General features: G+C 39.5%; 1 protein-coding gene across 7 annotated transcripts in view; it reads left to right on the plus strand.

Moving 5' to 3' along the window:
• Nucleotides 1-5,339: 5,339 nt before the first annotated feature.
• Nucleotides 5,340-18,374, plus strand: part of tanc2b (tetratricopeptide repeat, ankyrin repeat and coiled-coil containing 2b) — a 169,652-nt gene continuing 156,617 nt past the window's right edge. For 6 of the 7 annotated variants that reach the window (XM_085171034.1, XM_085171039.1, XM_085171040.1 and 3 more), the window contains exon 1: nt 5,341-5,842. The gene's annotated coding sequence lies outside the window, so the exon portion shown is untranslated. Of the gene's footprint in view, nt 5,843-18,374 lie in introns of all 7 variants that reach the window. The other variant, XM_085171043.1, reaches the window with a different exon arrangement.

The following is an 18,374-nucleotide window of genomic DNA, read 5'->3' on the forward strand; positions in this document are numbered from 1 at the left end:
AAGGCCATTTTCAGTTTGCATTCACAATGATTATTGCTGGTTTGTTAAATAATGCATAAGACCTGTTGCCTTATCGTCTTGTTTTCAGTCAAACTTAATAAGAAAGCAGAGATTTTTTGGCTTATTAAAATCATCAAAGATCATGTGACATGTTTTGAATGTGATGAAAAGCAGAAACTGCACTAAGAACCTAAAGTCAAATGAGCAAGTGACATTTTCAGCAGGTTATTTCTCCCCAACAAAAAGACTTGGCCTGATATGAGTAAATATGTGTGCAAAAGTGATAAGAATGCCTTTCTGGAATATATCATTTTTTTATTTTAATTAATTACTCGGTTCATGAATTTCCACGATAAATTCATGCAGAAAAGGTACAAACTGGTGCCTAAACATTTACCATGACTCAGCGAATTCAGTATCAGGAATCCCCAAATAAAACCTATCCCCATACAATTAGATGAAAGAGAACATCTTTCTTTTATCACCAGCTACACAGCTGAAATTTGAACACAGTTAGGTGTTCCAACAGGATGTACATATACAAACCTGGTTTTAATGGGTAATAGAAGCTAATATTACATTTCTTGAATGACCTTGCCAAAACCCCTACCTCAACCCTACTGAAAAGTGTGTGGACTATGCTTAAAGGTTGGATCCATACTACGAACCCAGGCAGTTTAAATGAACTCTTGCAATTCTGCCAAGAAGAGTGGTAAAATATTCAGCTGGAATTATGAATTTTATATCAGAATCTTGTTGATGGCTACCAAAAGTGTCCCGCTGAGGTGCAACTCGTTGAGGGAAATTTCAGGAGGTATTTGCTTTAACCCTATGTGTGCCTTGTGTTTATTTCTCTAACACTTTTACTAATTGTACTTCTACTAGTCTTCTCTTGGTTGTTTTTACTAATTACTGTACAAGATACATTTTAAATAGCGACATGTATTCATGTCCATGAAGCCTGACCAGTGTTGGAAATGTGTTTTCTCCACTAGAATAGGCCTAAATAAAAAGTTATTCAAGTCAACTGATTCAATGTCACGTGAAGTGATTCAAATTCAAAATGTCAATGCAATTATTCAAGTTGATAAATTAAACATTCGATATAAATGATTCAAACTCTCCATAGTAATTCATTTTCAGGGTCCGGAGGCATGCATTTTTTTTGCCCATCTATTTGCCCTTTACAGTTACATGACTAAATAAATAAATAAGAAGCAGAAAAACAAGATAATCAATCTCCCAAACGTTTAAATGTTGCACTAAATGTTTCTCTTTCTGTCTAAAATATGCCTTAAGCATCCACTGCGTTTGACTTTACTTTTTTTTTTAAAGCTCTGAATAGATTTAGATCGATTTAACTTGTAGCTTTATGCCACAATCATATGGAACGCCAGGACTGCCATAATGAATTAATTAAATACACCATTAAATAATTAATTAAATGTGGCAATAATTAATTAAAATTGGAATTAATTAATTAAATAAATAGTTATGACACATGTAATTAATTAATTATTGACACATTTAATTAATTATTTATGTATTTCACATTTTAATTAATTATTGACACATTTAATTAATTAATTATTGACACATTTAATTAATTATTTATGTATTTCACATTTTAATTAATTATTGACACATTTAATTAATTATTTAATGATATATTTATTTATTTCATTTTGGCAGTCCTGGCACCTGGCTCTCATCATGAATTAATTTTATCTGTCAACCTCACCCATCAAATGCAGGGGGCGGGGTTAACGCTGCCCATGCAGCTTCTCTAACATTTGATTGGTTGCCATGCAAAGTAAGTCAAAACAGGTCGATCCTAGATAATCGATTGCTTGTGTAGACTTGGGCCAGCCAGGTATCCCAGAATGGATTTCAAATCACAGGCAGCAATGTTGGTGGTGTAGTTTTAAAATACCCCGTTTTTCTGTCACCAACTACACTTTTAACAGTGTTTTAGCTGCGAATGTCGCGCTGTAATCTTCACATGTCCGGTCAGGTTGTCAACATAGAACATGTTTGCAAAGGTGCTCAGATGTTTTCAGAGATTTCAGTAGCTCTGCTAACAGTCAGCATGCAGAGTGCACCGAGGGGGTTACGTTAACCGGTTTGTTTACATATTCCACTCTCCGTGTTCCACGTGTTGCATTCGCAGATTCTCATTTTCACCGAACGATCGTCTCTTTCCGCCTGGTCTTGTGTCTCTGTGCTTCTGTAACATAAAGAACGAGCTGACATTTTTCTCACGAAACCAGCGATCAGCTCAACAGGCCCTCAGTTTACCTGCATGCATCCTCCTCCTCACCTGTCAGCTGTTTAACACCTGCTGCTAATTCAAGAAACACGCCCACGTTACCTGGTTATAGTCACAGTTTAACTGGGCAGCCGGTGCTCGATATTATGCAACGTCAGCACATTTTTCTGCACAAGATAAGTAAATATAGTTTTTCCCGAGCGCAGAGCTGCTGGAGCTTGTTTCCCAACAGAGCACTTTATAGGCGAACCCACTTCATCAGCGGCTGATGTCCAATCATCGGCACACAGCTTTGAAACCTCACCTGAGTTTTAGCTCTCAGTGGTTAAACGCTGGACTTAATTCACTCAGGTTCTGTCTGTCGGTCACGTTTACTTCGCTGTTTTATTTACAACTGAGCAAATCGGTTTGGCTGAGGTTAAAGTTACGTTTCATAACTGCACAGTTTTACAGACGTTTAATGGTTCACTGGCACATGTGTTAGACTGAACCATTCGCTTTTCTTTATCTGGTGTGTTTTGGATTTAACAGTGAATTTTGAGATTAAACTGACTTTTAAAATGTTTTTATACAAAGAGGAAAGAGAAGGCGCATTTCCACCGAAAGGAGCAGAGTTTCCAACTACATGTTCATAATGCAGACTGCAACCTGGACAGAAATATTATATCATCTGTTTTTTAATAGTTATTCAACTGTATTCTAGGCACCAGCGATCTGTTAGAATTTTTAGAGTTTACTTAACTAAAAATAAATGAGGTTAACATATAATTTGTGTGATTTATTCTCTCTCTCTCTCTTTTTATTCATTTATTTATTTTTTTGCTTTTTCGGTCAAGTTATGTTTAACTGTCAAAGGTTTGTTACAAACTATGAAACACATGGTGCAGACTTCTGGATGTTAGAAGAAAACTAATACTGCTCATGAATGAGACTAAAGGCAGGAAGGTGTCCTTTAAAACTAAACATGTTAGTAGGACTTTAGTATTTATATCATAGTTTATGAAATAGCACGTGTATTTCAGTAATAGCCTACTGATTTCAGTGTAGTGGTGAACAGTCACACAGCTCACGTGGGTGTTATCTGTGATACTCCTTAACTATCATTTATCCAGGTTAACTTCAGTTAACTCTGAGCGGCTGGATCGACGGAGGTCAGACAACAATTTTACATGTATGATCTTAAAACAGGACACAGCCATTATCCGTCCTGGCCTCATATCAAATGTGAACGCAGACTGAGTCTATGTTTGACGTTTGCTTTATATCTAATCTTCCTCTCAAACATTTAAACAGCAGCGAGTCTGCAGCTGAGGGAACACAAACTCAAATTGTCGGAACAGGTTTGATCGTTTCTTGCGTTCATTTGGTAATTTATTAAATGTATAACTGTTATAACTGCTGAGTCTCTTACGCTGATGAAAATGCAGAAAACACAGATCACGAACACCTGTTCAACCAATCGCTTTCATTCCACTTTGACAAACTGACGGTTCATCTCTGTTACAGTGTTGCGTTAGACTGCTATATTTTTGTGTTCTTTATGCTGTAGATTTTCACGTCTCTGGAATAGTTGGCAGTATTAAGGATGCTTTTCTGTAAAATCATATTGATATGACCCGTGAATTATTCGTAGATGACAGTTAGATTAGTCAGCTGGGAAACTCTGTGTTACCTCAGAGAGCTGAAGATATCGTGGATATGCTGACCTCGCTCTGTGGTGTACAGGTCCATTTACCCTCATGATTAATATTCACAATAAAAATATTAGCCGAACATCATGAAGTCTGTATGTGTGTCATAGTTTCGAACAACCTTTGTACAGTTAAAGCAGTTACTACATGAGGAAACACCAACGTTATCTCTTTTATGCGTTTATACACAGGTCACGCTGATTACTGAACAAAAACCCAAAGATCAGCTGTTAATCGAATTTATTTGCTCTCTCTCCTCCTTAAACATGTTTTTAATGTTAGTTATAATTCAGAATTGGCGACTGAAACACGTAGGACACATAAGAACATCAGGAAATAAAACCCTGATAAATATAACCTCAGTAAAAGAAGTCCGTGTCAGCGGGGGTTATTACAGCTGTGTACCGGGGCCTGAGCTTTGTCGGTGGTAATAACAGCTCGATCGCTTGCGAGGCGAGCGGGTCTATCCACGCTTTGCCGTGAGATTGGGCAGACATCTCCGAAATCATCGAAGCACTTTTACAAAGAGGCTGTATCTTGAGAAACCGACCAGACACATGAAGATTAAACCACTACATTCTCGGCTAAAAAAATATTAAAACTGTATTTGGTGACACACACAAACAGGGTTTTTCAAAGTTCAGTTCTGTTAGTTTCCACATGCTGGTTGTTGTGTGCTAAAAACAATGGCTACCAGGCCAAAGCAATGGTTTTGAGTCGATCAGCGTTAACCCCGCCCCCTGAGTTTGATGGGTGAGGTTGACAGATAAAATTATTTCATGATGAGAGCCAGGCGCCAGGACTGCCAAAATGAAATAAATAAATATATCATTAAATAATTAATTAAATGTGTCAATAATTAATTAAAATGTGAAATACATAGATAATTAATTAAATGTGTCAATAAATAATTAATTAAATGTGTCAATAATTAATTAAATGTGTCAATAATTAATTAAAATGTGAAATACATAAATAATTAATTAAATGTGTCAATAATTAATTAATTACATGTGTCATAACTATTTATTTAATTAATTAATTCCAATTTTAATTAATTATTGCCACATTTAATTAATTATTTAATGGTGTATTTAATTAATTCATTATGGCAGTCCTGGCGTTCCATATTAGTGGCTCCTTTCAGCATAAATAATTCAGAACTGAGTTCAACCCCCCTCCCGCCGTATGTTGCTCCGGTGCTCAGTTTGTTCGCCTGGTTCAAGTTTTTTTTTAATGTATAATAAGATGCCACTGATCACAAACACCAAATTGAGATTTTCCAAGCACATTTTAATTTTGGTTTAAGCGCTTCCTGAGGTCCTGAGACCGTTGAGGTTTTTACTTTGAAAGGCACAGCCGGATGTGGTGTACTTGATGAATCGGGCTGACTTGACGCAGTGGTAGGCAGGGCATCGCTCCATGTTGCGGCGCTGCGTGGCACTGGGCACTCACTGACTGTCTCACTGCTCCACACGCACACATACACGCAGATACGCATGACTTTAGTTGTGAATGGCCCAGACGCTTGACACGCTGGGTGGGCGAGAAGCAGCCGTGAGTCCGGCTCTGCTACCTGCTGCAGACCGAGCTTGCGCCGGGAGCACCCCGGGGTGTCGCTACTGTGACTGCACCCTGCGTTTGGACTGAATGTGGCCGCTTTGATCGGTGCAGTTATTTTCGGAGTCACTCTCTGTAAGCTATTTCGGAGCGACTGGAAACGCGCAGACTGGTAATTTGGAGTGAGGAGCCGCACGGAGCGCTGCAGCAGCAGCAGCATCAGCAGGCAGACAAGGAACCGGAGCAACAGCAGCAGCAGCAGAGAAGAAACGACTGTGATGCCAAAGCTGGTCAGAAAAACAAAGGTTCAAGTCTAGAAAAGGTAACACATCCCTTTCAGAGCTGCACCTATTGCCATTTTAAAGTTTTATTATGCCTTGAATGGAAATGTCTTAGAAGTGTCATGCTCCTGCAGCAGCCGATCTATAACCTGTAATGCCAATACCTCTCAGCCGCTTACAGTGGAAGCCAAGCCATTCAAGTAAGCCAATAAAAACCCAGCGTAGTGTTTAATGAGATGAGAGTTAGCTGTTCCTTTGTACTCACTAACAAGCAGCCCCCTACCCCGCAGCATATGTGATTCATTTACTTTAATATCAGAACTTTGAAGCACATTGTTGTGTTTTCCTCTAACATGAAATGATCTATTGCTTTAATATATTGATAGGCTTATCAGTAAAAGACCAGGGAGAGGCACCACAGACCTTGCTCTCACTCTCTTTAACAGGATGTATTGATTTTAAAAGTTAGGCCTATTATCTACTCAATTACACAAATATATTTATCTTGTATGGAGAGTAGATTACACACATGGCATCTTCTAACAGTCTCAAGGTATAAGGCGGTCGCCCACCCAGCCAGCAGGCTGTCCATAAAGCAAAGAGGTATATATGGAAGAAGCTGTTCTTACTTGTTCTATGGCTCCAGGCCAACACCTACTTCACAGCACAGCCTATTATCTGACATCTGGTCCTTCTCTACAGGGACTTATGCGGTAATAGTATGTTTCAGCAAAGGCAGCTAATCTGTGTAATGTCTGTTGTTTGGAAGGGGAAAACATTTATTTCCCTATGATCACCATTCAGCACGTTATGTGGAAGAAAGTAAGTCTGCTTTCAGTCGTGAAAACTTCAGATTTGTTGTTTCACAGTTTTACGGCTCTGATTTTAACACGGCGAAGATCTGTAAAGCGACAAAAAGCCTTCACGGAGGAAAATGTCATTTTTAGGCCATATAGTTTGCACACAGTTTTACAAATGCAAAGCGTCGCTTGTATAGCGCCAGAGAAGTGCTGTGATAAAGCATTTATCAGAAAAATAGACTGCAGACTAGTAAGATTTGGTTCCAGCACTCATGGTTTTTGTATGAGGCTGCAGATGACTGCTGTCTCGCTGTGCTCTGCTATTCAAGTTCTTGGTTGTCAGCTCGACTCACCATAGATAAAAGACAGTCATCCTCAAAGCGTTCTCTCATCACATCAGCGACATGCGCTAGTTTTGCTTCTCTCCTGCTACCCCGCTCCTCACTCACATATGTGAGTTCACACACAGTGTGGCGGTTTTCCATTATGAGATCATGATGTTTTTTTTCTTTTTTTAGCCCACCAGCCCTAAACTTTTTTGTCTTTCCGTGCTTATCTCTCCCTGCTCGAAGGGTGGGCTGTGGCAAAGCCTCGTTTTCCACAGTCCGAGCCAACACAGTCCCTCCGTTCTTCCTCACCGACCGGCCAAAGGTCAAAACAAAAAGGCTCTGCTGTAGCAAAACGATTTCTCTGCACCTTAAGTTGACACAAAACAGCCCTCAAGTCCTTCACTGAACTCAAGAATCATAAATAAAACCTGTGCTATGTCGTTTAATCAAAGCTAACCCAAAGAGGCTCCCCTCTAAAACTCTGTTAGCACAGTGAAAGTCCTTTATTGTAAAGAGTTAATAATTTTCACATTTAGTGTATCATTAATCAATCGGCCATGCTAGAAATTGAATTTACACGGAAGATAAAATCCCAGTTTGCCTCTTATTTGCATCTTAGTGAATAATTCTTAATAGAAATGTGCTCACGAAAACACTAAACACATTAACGCCTGTAGTGCTGATAGAGATGTTTACCTTCTTCCACAGCGCATCTGTTGGGTAGATGGCTTACATCCTGGTATTTATAAAGCACTAACTATCCATAGAGGCTAAAACAAAAGGGTGGATTGTCAAAACATGTGATTTCATTGTATGTAAAACATGAATGGGAGTTTTGTTGGCTTGCACTGAGCGCGTTATATCTACATATGGTGAGTTTCCTCTTCCACAAAACCTGCCATACTGCACTGCTGTTTCTGTATAGTGTCCATATGTTCGACACACTTGAGGAGAGAGGGGTGACAAAGTGTTTTCAGTGTTCTCCACACTGGTTCATTTAATCTGAGAGATGTGTTTGTACTGGCACAACATGCCAACACAATCTCTCATGGTAAAAGTCTTATAATCTTAAAAATAGTTAATCCACACTATGATTTCTTTTTTCCGCTTCAACTAAGCAGCACCTGCCAGGGCTGAAAAATAAAGTCGGCATTAAATTGGTAAAAAACTGCAGTTCCATGATTGACCAATGAGACGATCCTTAGTCTTTGCTAAAATGCTCAAATTGGAGCAAAAATGAATGTTTGATTTTTTTAATAAGTCACTAACTCATCCTGCATTAAGACTTAAAGTCTTGTAGCTTTTTTGATAGGTAGATCTGCACAGGTGGATAGCAGGCAACGGTTTGGAGTCATTAACATTAACCTGTTGAATATCCAGAATTTGTGGAGTTTATGCATTTTGGACTCCGCCAAAGCCCGGATGAAAAAGGAGAAGGGTTGGGCATGGGGTAGCAACCACATCCCGGGTGATGGGCAGTAGCAGTGTGCATTTTGGACCAATTTTAATGCAATTTCGTGACTTTAATCAATTAAAGAATGCTAACTTTAGCAGCCGTCTTGACATTCATGCATGTGGCTGTTTTGAAGCCCTTTTCTAAATGAATCTCAATCATCTCAGGCACATAAAAATGCATGTATGGTATTGCTTGTCAAACACAATAAAAACTGCCTGAGAAGACTTTGCCCTAAGATGACGTTTATATGGTTTCAGTTTTCCTGCAGTTATTGCTTTTACTACACATGTGCACAGCTTTACAAGCTGCGTTGATTGCTCAGTCCATTAGTACAACAAGATGATTGGTTAAGCCCATTTGGGCTTTTGATTGGCTCTTTTGGTGGTTTGAGTGGGACAAACACCTTTCAGATGAGATTGCAAAGAAAAGCGTCTGGACTTCTTTAAGTTGCTTGAAGACGTTTCACCTGAAGAAGAACTGAAGAAGCTTCTCGGGTGAGAGGTGAAACGTCTTCAAGCAACTTAAAGAAGTCCAGACGCTTTTCTTTGCAAACTCCTTTGACTACAGTGACCTGGATGATTGAGAACCTTCACAGACATATTTCAGATGAGATATTTTTTAAGGATTCTTTGAGCGCCATATCTCCTCTTTATGGAATTTCAGTGTTACAGTAGTTTTGTTGTATCTGTGCTGTAGTATCTGCCAATAACTTGGAACTTCTCCACCCTCTTATCCAAATATGGTCACTTGAGGCTCTAAAACAGTAGTGCACAAAGGTTATGTTACCTTGGTTGCTGCCATCTTTTGTGTACAGACTTTGGCTACATATGACTAACTCGGGTTTTTACTTTACTTTGCATATATAATAAGTTAGGCTCATATAATAAGTCCTTTTTTAAGGATCTTGTCCTTGTCATTGGGGTGTCATATCTTGGACAAATAATACATTATTTTTGTTTAATTTGATGGACAGCTCAGTCATACAAATTCCTTTTTCCCCCTATTGACTCTAGTCTCAATGCTTTTTAATGTAATTCAACTGTGGGACATTTTTACAGAAGAGGTGAAATTGACTTCTTCTTAACCAGAAAGCCTCTTTCTAGTAGAAGTGCGATTATCGATCTTTCCACCTAATCCCTCGGCTGAAATGCTTGAGCACATTCGTATTCTGTGGGTCAGTGAAAGTCAGTCTTGGAAATGTAGAAAATCACTCTTTAAATCAGGAGAAGAGGCTAAGCGTGTACAAGGCCAAGCACTGCTTCTTCATGAAATATTACACCGAATGTAGAAAACATTAGTGCAGAGCACCCCCTCCACAAGTACAGCTTTTCTTTCTTTTACGATTTCGTAATGTATAGACATCTGACTAACTCCTGACTTTAAAAGAAGCTGGAGTTAATTAAGAGGCTTCTAACCGCCTGAGAAAGAATCGACTGTTCGACTGTGCTTTCGGATATGAAAAGGTCCGTTGTTTAATGAGGTAAAACGGCTCTTTTGATGTGCATCCACGAGCAAGCCAGACACTACTGGGTGTTGCTCTCTGAGTCTTATCAGCCCTGAAAATGTGAGATTGTTTCCTGTATGGGGAGTAAAGGTATCGTTCTCCGGGATGTTTTGATTCATTTCCCTGAGCTGTGAGGAAAAACGGCACTCTTTATGCTGCTGTAATCAGGAAAACCAGTCAAGGAAACTGGGAAAGCCTTTTGGGAAAAAAATGCTTGGCTTTTTAGTTTTGGGTACACTGCCATTTATTTGTGTACTGTAGGATAAATGGCAGTGATCATCAGTTTGGGGAAAATGTAGTGTGAAGGGAATTAAAATTGATATTTTGGCTATAATTTATTTCCTTCTTAGCCAGTAACTCAATTTATGCCCCAAGAGTGGACAAGAAAATCATATTAGAAATGCAAGGCAAAGCAAACCACAGTGAGAGCATTATACACATTACTTTCCATAATGTGTATTTTTTGGGCTAATCTGTAACCTTCTGTTCAGTCTTCTTCTTTTCCCCTCTAACAAGGTTTCTTCTTTATTCAAATTCAGGGTGTTGCATTGCATTTGAGCCCCTCGAGGGTAATTTGCAACTATGAGTAATGTAAGTAAAACTGACTTGACTTTATACCCGCAAAAAACAGCCTTGGTGTCTCTGTGGATAAAGATATTCCAGATAGTTAGTAAAACACTCTGAAATTGGCTCATTTGGAAGAAACGACAGTGCACTGAACAAGGGACGGATTCTCCTCAGGCATGTCCCTCATTTCAGTGTGGCCCTTTGATTATGTAATAAAGATGCAGAAAAGGCGTCTCCTTAGCACTTTGTTCTTCCTTGTTAGTGACCAGTCTGTGAGGTAAGTCAGGCTGTTTCATCTTGGGCTTTCTGCTTTCCTGTCAGGAAAAACAGTGCTGCGCCTAGCTGTTGGAATCCTTGTGTCTGTACTTTTGCTGGGAGTCAGTGACATTAATTGAGTTCCAATGAGGATAATTTGACTCTTTCTCACGTTCACTATAACAATTTGCTATAAACAATGCAGGAAATTGTATAATATACTGTTGAATACGGTAAATACAGACACCTTTAAGGAGGAATGCATCAGCAAAGCTCTGTACATTTTTACCGTTGTTATACCGTTTTTGTTTTTGTCAAGGATAAAGAAAGAAATGTAAATGTTCCGATCATGAATTTATAAGTGTTCAATTAAGGGGAATGGGAGCACATAGACAAAACGGACAAAACATAAACTAAGGAGAGAGAGGTGGACAAAATGCAATGACATAAAATAGTTGCTTACTATGGCATCAGGAGTGAAAAGTGCTCAGCCTGACTCTAACCACATCAGAAGGGAACCAAGAGATGGTGCTAACTTGATCTCTTTCAACACAAAGTGTCGGTGGTCCTAAAGCAAAACAAGTACTGTTACATTCAGAATTTTCTGAAAGTGCTCTGGTGATTTTCCTGAATCCAAACTGGGAGCTGTTTCCACAGAAGCTGAAGGCTATATTTGGAAACTCTAGGAACCTTAAGTAAGCCCCGTAGTCTGAGAGTGAAGTGCTTCGTTGGGATAATCTGATACTATAATGGCCTGTCTTTGAGGACTTTATACAAGAAAAGAAGAACAGCAGAAATGTTGTGACAGGTAGTTCAGTTATTTACAATCTGGACCGGTTGGATATGTAATGTTTTCTGTGTTCTTGTGTCGGAGAACAGCGTGAAGATTTAGCTAGCAGTGGGGCACAGCAGCGATTAAACAGCTCTGTGTTCACCGTCAGTGTCGTTGTTAAAACATTGATCACAACAGCGTTCCCATAAACACGCGGCGCAAAGAGAAGGGAGGTTCTGACAGATTTGATAACGTGTAAAGAAAGAAAAGAAACAGATTCCAAAGTACATACACAAAGACACGCAGTTATATTTTACAACACAAAAATAAAAGTACAGCAGTTGTACGTAGGGGTTGAATCCTGCTACTTTATTGTAATTTAACAGTGAAAAGTACAAGTGTACTCACACTCTAGCTTTGAATAAAAGATTCAAAAAGTTTGTCTTAGGAGTCGACTCTGTTGCTGCAGTCGAAGATCAAGCACGTCTGCGCTCTTATTTGTCACAAATAGCCACAAACGGCATACAGTCGATTTCTGTGGCTTTGTTACTGCAGAAGAACTATTTCAGCAAAACCACAACGGCAGCGCGGTAGTATTTTGGGAAATGTATTTTGTATTAAAACAGGTCTACAGTTTCATAACAGTCAAAACAGAATAGATTCAAAGAACAGTGCTTGTAAGACTGTCTGTATTTCTCAAACATGTTTTTCGCTCATTGCTCTTTCAGCCCGCCGAAACCAAAAATACAGCAGGATCGAAGTGCTTTTTTCTGCAGTGGATGCAGTTGGTTAAGGTTTCGTAACAATAAATCAATAAATATTGATGCAAAGCATATTCAGCTTTCAATGTTGTGTTTTGTGCATCTAAAAGAAGAATTTGTTTATTTGCACTAGTTGATTTTTACCATACACTTATAGCACTGTGGTAACTATGCACGTCTAAGAAGAGAAGGTGTTTGACAACATTTGCTGTTTCAAATAAGTACAGATAATGGGGATAAATGGCTGCTTGTGGAGTCAGACATTCATACCCTCTTCTACAGTTTTCTTTGTTCCCCTACCAAAGCCTACATCCTTTTTTGTTGTTGACTTACTTGAAAAAAATTAAGTAAATAATAAATGCACAAATAATCCTATGTCGAGGTCACAGGCTGTGTGGGCAAAGCATCTACCGATGGGAGCCAAACATCAGCTAGCTACTTCTAATAATCACAGTCATCATCGTAATGAGAATTGGCTTGTTGGCACACTGTGTTTGCAGCGTAAACAGTAAATTAAAACAATTTGGACGTAGTGGAAAGCCTCACGGGTGCCAGTAAATTTCCTGCGGAAGAATTTCAGTGTTGTTCTGGTGTTTTGGCGGCTCAGTGTGAATGTAGAGAAGTGTCTGTAAATGGCCTTTAAAGTCTGAAAGATGCTGACTTGTAACAACCTGTTCAGAGTGATGTATTAGAATGAATATGGCCCAAGACCAGAAGCCTGTGCTGGGATGTGTGGGAAGTCATTTCTGCTGCTCTCCCTGTAGTTTGCACAGATATATATCATACTGACAGTTGCTGCTGTCACTGGAGTCTTTGAGCTTATTTCTGCATTGCAACCTTAATGAAATCAAGTTAATCATTTCTTACTGGTCAAGCTTAAGAAGCACATGCATTCTTTTATGTCTGCTACCTCTTTGATTACGTTACATTACCTGGTTCTGCCATGATGGTCAGGCTTCTAGATAACAAAGATTGGATGTGTGGCTGTATCCAATCAGTCTGCCACTCAAACTTCCACCTGGGAACCAAAGATCCCTGTTAGCCTATTAAGCAGCGGCTTGAGCCAGCCCCAGCTGCTGATGGCAGATGAATGACAGAGTATTTATCAGGCTTGAAAGCCTTGTCTCATAGCTGGAACAACAGCTACGGCATAATGCCAGCAGCTTCGACTTTTAAATGTTGTCAGGAGCAACCCGTGACCTCTAGCCCCTCACTCCAAAGATGTTTAGTTTTAGCGTCTTCACTCTGTCACCTTCCGTGCACACACAGCAAACACATCATCATCCGGGCGTAGTAACTCCTCTGCCTTGAGTTCGTCGCTGACAGCAGCTTGCGTAACTGTTAGACGATCACGGGGGTCTTTGCCATCCATCGCGGGGTTCGAAACAAGACAAATAGGGGTGAGCGCCATGTCACCTACTTAATGTTTGTACATTGACAATGTGGCTGCCAAGGCTTTGTGTTGTGATATGTGGGCTGGTGTGAGGTTGTCAAAGAAACACTAGTGCTCTGTCGAATCTAAATAGCTCCAGTGTTGTTCTGTGTGGAGAGATGTGCCTCAGCTTTGTGATGAGAAGAGCCATTAATGGGTTAAGTTCATTATAATTTTCCAGGCATTTTTGTGTCTGTGGAATATAGTGGGCTCTTTGTTGTTAATACAGCTGCCTTCACTTGCTTTGTGTGCTAAAGCAGGGTGTGACGATAAGAGTAGGAGTGTAGAGAATAGGATTTTTATGAAAAGTAGCATTGTTGAGAGTCCAGAGACAGAATTGTTGTCAATGATACCCTTTGTATTTAGGAACTACAATGAATAAAATACAGTAAGGAAAATAATTCCAATGGCTGGAGAAAATAAAGAGCAACCAGAACCCATCTCAATCTTGATACAGATACCAATTCTCTAATTGTTATACATGTTGTATAAATAGATATGTACAGGTGGTTAAGGTTGTAGTGAAAGTGAAAATGCCATTGTTTTTTGCCATGGTGACACTGCACCACTGTCTGCTCAGCTGTGTTCGTACTCTTCTACGTGTGACGAGTGTTTAACATGGTGGAACCGCTGTGCTTGACAACTACAGAAGTATCTTTTTTTTATGCTCTGATAAAGATATTTCATGTCAATGCTTATTAGGGCTGCTCGATTATGGCAAAAATGATAATCACGATTATTTTTACTGAAATTGAGATCTCGATTATTTGACGATATTTATTTAACAATATTTATTTAACAATAACAATGTATTGAATAATGACTTTAAAGATTGTCAAAAAATAATATAAAATAATGTGCAAATACAGATAACAGTGCAAATGTTTGCGATATAAAAAATAAATGAAAAATGTAAACATCTGTGTTTAGTGAACTTTGCAGTGTTGCTCTGTGGTGCAGCTACGACACTGTAGCAAAGTTTACACACTGTGTCTACTTGATCCACGTCTGACTCCGCGAACCCATAATGTTTCCACACCACTTAAGTTTTTTTTTTTTTTTTACCTCTCTTTTCAACCAACGGCAGTCACTCTCCTCTCCAAATAACTTCTGCTTAGCTTTCCGAGCTTCCCTCGGGTCCTCTTAATCAGCGGTCCCCAACCCCCGGGCCTCGGACCGGTACCGGTCTGTGAGTCGTTTGGTACCGGGCCGCGAGAGTTGAGGCTCAGGTGTGAAATGTATAGTTTTCAGGGTTTTTATCGGTTTTCAGCGTTATTTTGTTATCGTTTTTATCGTTTACTTGGTTTTCCTGGGTCTTTTCACGTGTGTTATGAATAATTTTTCTTTTTTTTCGGTACCGGTACTAGTTTTATTTTGTTGTATTTATCCGCGAAACCTTGAAGGCCGGTCCATGAAAATATTGTTGGGCATAAACCGGTCCGTGGCGCAAAAAAGGTTGGGGACCGCTGCTCTTAATTGTTGTGACACGTGTTCGAAATGCAGAGAGGTGCGCTCGATTTGCACGAGGGAGGGGCTAATAATCGGCTCAGTCATTTTTAATGATCGTTGAAAGCCCAGATTGTAATCGTGATTAAAATTTGATTAATTGAGCAGCCCTAGTGCTTATCATACATTCGAAAGCAGACAAATAAGGAAAGCATCCTTATTTGAATCCAGTTGGTCTCCACTTAAATATCAACTTCCTCTGCATGTCTTCCAGCGTTACTTTTGCATGTCCTGTTGCTGTCCATGGAAGTCTCTTTCTTACCACATGTACATCTGCACAGCACGGACCTCAAACTTGTCCAGAAAGTAAATATCAACATCTGTGGTAAACATCAAAGTTTAATATTGAAGATTATCTTAGCAGATCAGAACATGGACCTAAGAGTCAGTGGTAGGCCTTGTTGGGTGGATGAATAGGAGCACTAGAGGTGCTTCAGAAGGCACAAAATAACCTTAAAGGGGTGCTTTCAGACACATTTTTATGGGTTGAGTCCTAGAACGTTTTGGGCTTTGATTTGGCTTCTGACCACATTCTACTGCACTTTAACCCCTGTCTGTACTGCTCTAACTTTAGTAGTATTTAAACGATTTTGTCAACCCCTGTTTAAAGGACAATAGTGGACGTTTATTCTCAAAGCATTTCATGTGACCTTAAATCTCTCAAGAATGAGATTAAGTTGCTGAACCCTGACCTCTGGCGTGCTAAATCAGTTGGTGTACCATGGATATTTTGAGTATTTACACATTCCTGTGAGTTGATGACATTAGTTTCTTATCAGCAGTAAGCAGGCTATTCTATTGTATTTTCTGGTTTGCCCAGTTTGTGTCACCAAATCCCTATCATTTCTTTCCAGTAAACAAGTCTTCAGGTTTCCAGTCCAGCTTCTGGGTTTCTCTCACTGTCCTACAGTCTGATTCAATATAAAATTGAATGACACAAGGTGTACATTCAGTGGGATTCGTCTATTTTTACTGTCAGTTTAAGCAAAAATTGCCTCGACAATTTTTATGAAACCCAGTAGAGCGATGGAGCCTGGGGGGAAAAAAGATGCTTGTGAATTTCTTTACACATTGGTCTCTGTGGAGGACTGTGTACCTTTCATTTTTTCCAGTTATAAATACTGAATATTTTTGACCAATATATAATCAACAGCGATTAGAACAATTGCAGAATGCGAGATCAAAACAAATCCCTAATGATTTTTTTTCTGTATGCAGCACCAAAGAGTGCCAAAAAAAGAAAATATATTTTTGCTAGTGTATCACAAACCCAGAGGCTTGCCTGGCTTAAGTTGATTAAAAATAGATTACATGCAGCTTGAAACAATGTACATAAGTTTTAAAAAGAAAAAAGAACAAGGCAGTTCTACCTGCTCAACTGAGATCCATCAGCTTGTGTGCAGTAATTGGGGCTTCAATGATACTTGAATGTCAAACTTGTTACTGATACCCAGGAAAATACTTGTATTACAGGGAAGAAGAGAAAATTAAAGTCAAGTACATACTGGAAGTGTTTCGCAGCAATGTGGCAATCAGAAAGCATACAAGTAAATGATATTCTGTGACTACAAGCAAAGTAACTGTTGCGGTGAGATTGATAAATATCCTGGAAGCAAATACATTAGAGGATTACCCGGCAACCGGAGCCTGGAATGTCCACGAGTGACCAGCCTTGAGCTTCAGAGTGATGTGCAACTATCAAATTGCTTCCAGTGTGTGCCCAGCTTAACTGCTGATCGCTTGCAGACATTCCGGGCTCCCGCTGCCTACGATGGGACATCATGATATTGATGCTGTTCCAGTAATCCAATGGTAATTTTTTGTATCTTTATCGATCTACAGGTTATAGTGGGATAAATCATTGTGATCATCGTCGTCACTTGAACTATGAGGCACTTGATGGTAAAAAAGGTGAATTGTGTAAATTCCAGTAAATAAAGTAGGCTAAACGAAACATTGTTGAACTTGCGGTCATGGTATGTTACGAAGTACAAGTAGAATAAATATGCATCTGTTTGAGCTTTAATTGAGTACACAGGAAGGCTGGCGCTGGAAACTAAAACCCCACAAAAGCATTTCATGGTAGTAGTTTCAACTTGTACAGATTTCTGTTGCAATAACTGCATAAAAAATGTTAAAGTACAGTATAAGTTTTCAAAAGAAGCAATTTTGTAGACATAATGCTTGACTGGGTATATTGAATGCACTGCCTTCAAGCAGCAACTGTTGATTGAAGGACTCGTAGCTAAGTGAAGTGGCCCTTTCTCTGCTTACTGTCAGCGTGGAGCCCTGTAATGCTACGTGGCACAGCGTGCAGGCTATTTTTAAGACTCCTTTAAGCTAAACTATTGTATTTTACTGAGACCAACATGGGTAAGCCACACACACTTAGTGAACATGAATTTGAGAAAGGAAAGCACCTGCAGATCAAAAAGATTTTTTCTCAGTTCATGCAAATGTTAGTTTACTGACCACAATCCCTGCAGCTGCATGGGCTTGTCCTTTGCAATGAAAAGTCTCAGCTCTGGCTCTAGTGGGGCATGCTTCTACCGCTCTGTATTCTTTTTAAAACTTAGAGTAATGTAAGTAGAATGCAAGCTAATCTAACTCTGTATTTAAAGAATCTGTGCTTGTGTGATAAAGCGAAATATTGTGAGTTAACCAATAAATGACCTTCTTTACAGAACGCTGGAGCTCATTTTAATAAAAAGTGGCTTGTTTTCAAGGTCGGGGAGTGGTCTACTGCTTTAGCCTCCAGTCTCCAAAATATGTCCTTGTTCAGGCATGAGGGCTCATTGTGTTAGCAGTCAGGACACACAGTCCCCCCTGAGTGTGTCTAAAAATACTCCACATCACCTCTGCCCCGAACTACACATGGATAAAGAGAAGCTGCATGTACCTGGATGAGTGAACATGCAAATACACAGCGCGCAGACTGCACTAAATGCATTTCTCTTTGCGTCGAACACTTTACATCGCAACACTCTCAACAATCTGTGCATGTAGCACTGCATGCTGACCTCTGGCATCAACAAGGCAGACCCAGAGGTCTACCGCTCACTGGATATTTTCTCTGTTATCCCATCTGGCGCTAACTCCACGTTCAAAGTCAGTCAAATTACCTTTCTTCCTCATTCTGATGCTTGGTTTGAACTTCCTTAGATTATCTTGACCATGTCTTGCACTGAGTC

The sequence above is a fragment of the Neolamprologus multifasciatus genome, chromosome 8 (assembly GCF_963576455.1).
Source record: "Neolamprologus multifasciatus chromosome 8, fNeoMul1.2, whole genome shotgun sequence".
In the NCBI taxonomy this organism is placed as follows: domain Eukaryota; kingdom Metazoa; phylum Chordata; class Actinopteri; order Cichliformes; family Cichlidae; genus Neolamprologus; species Neolamprologus multifasciatus.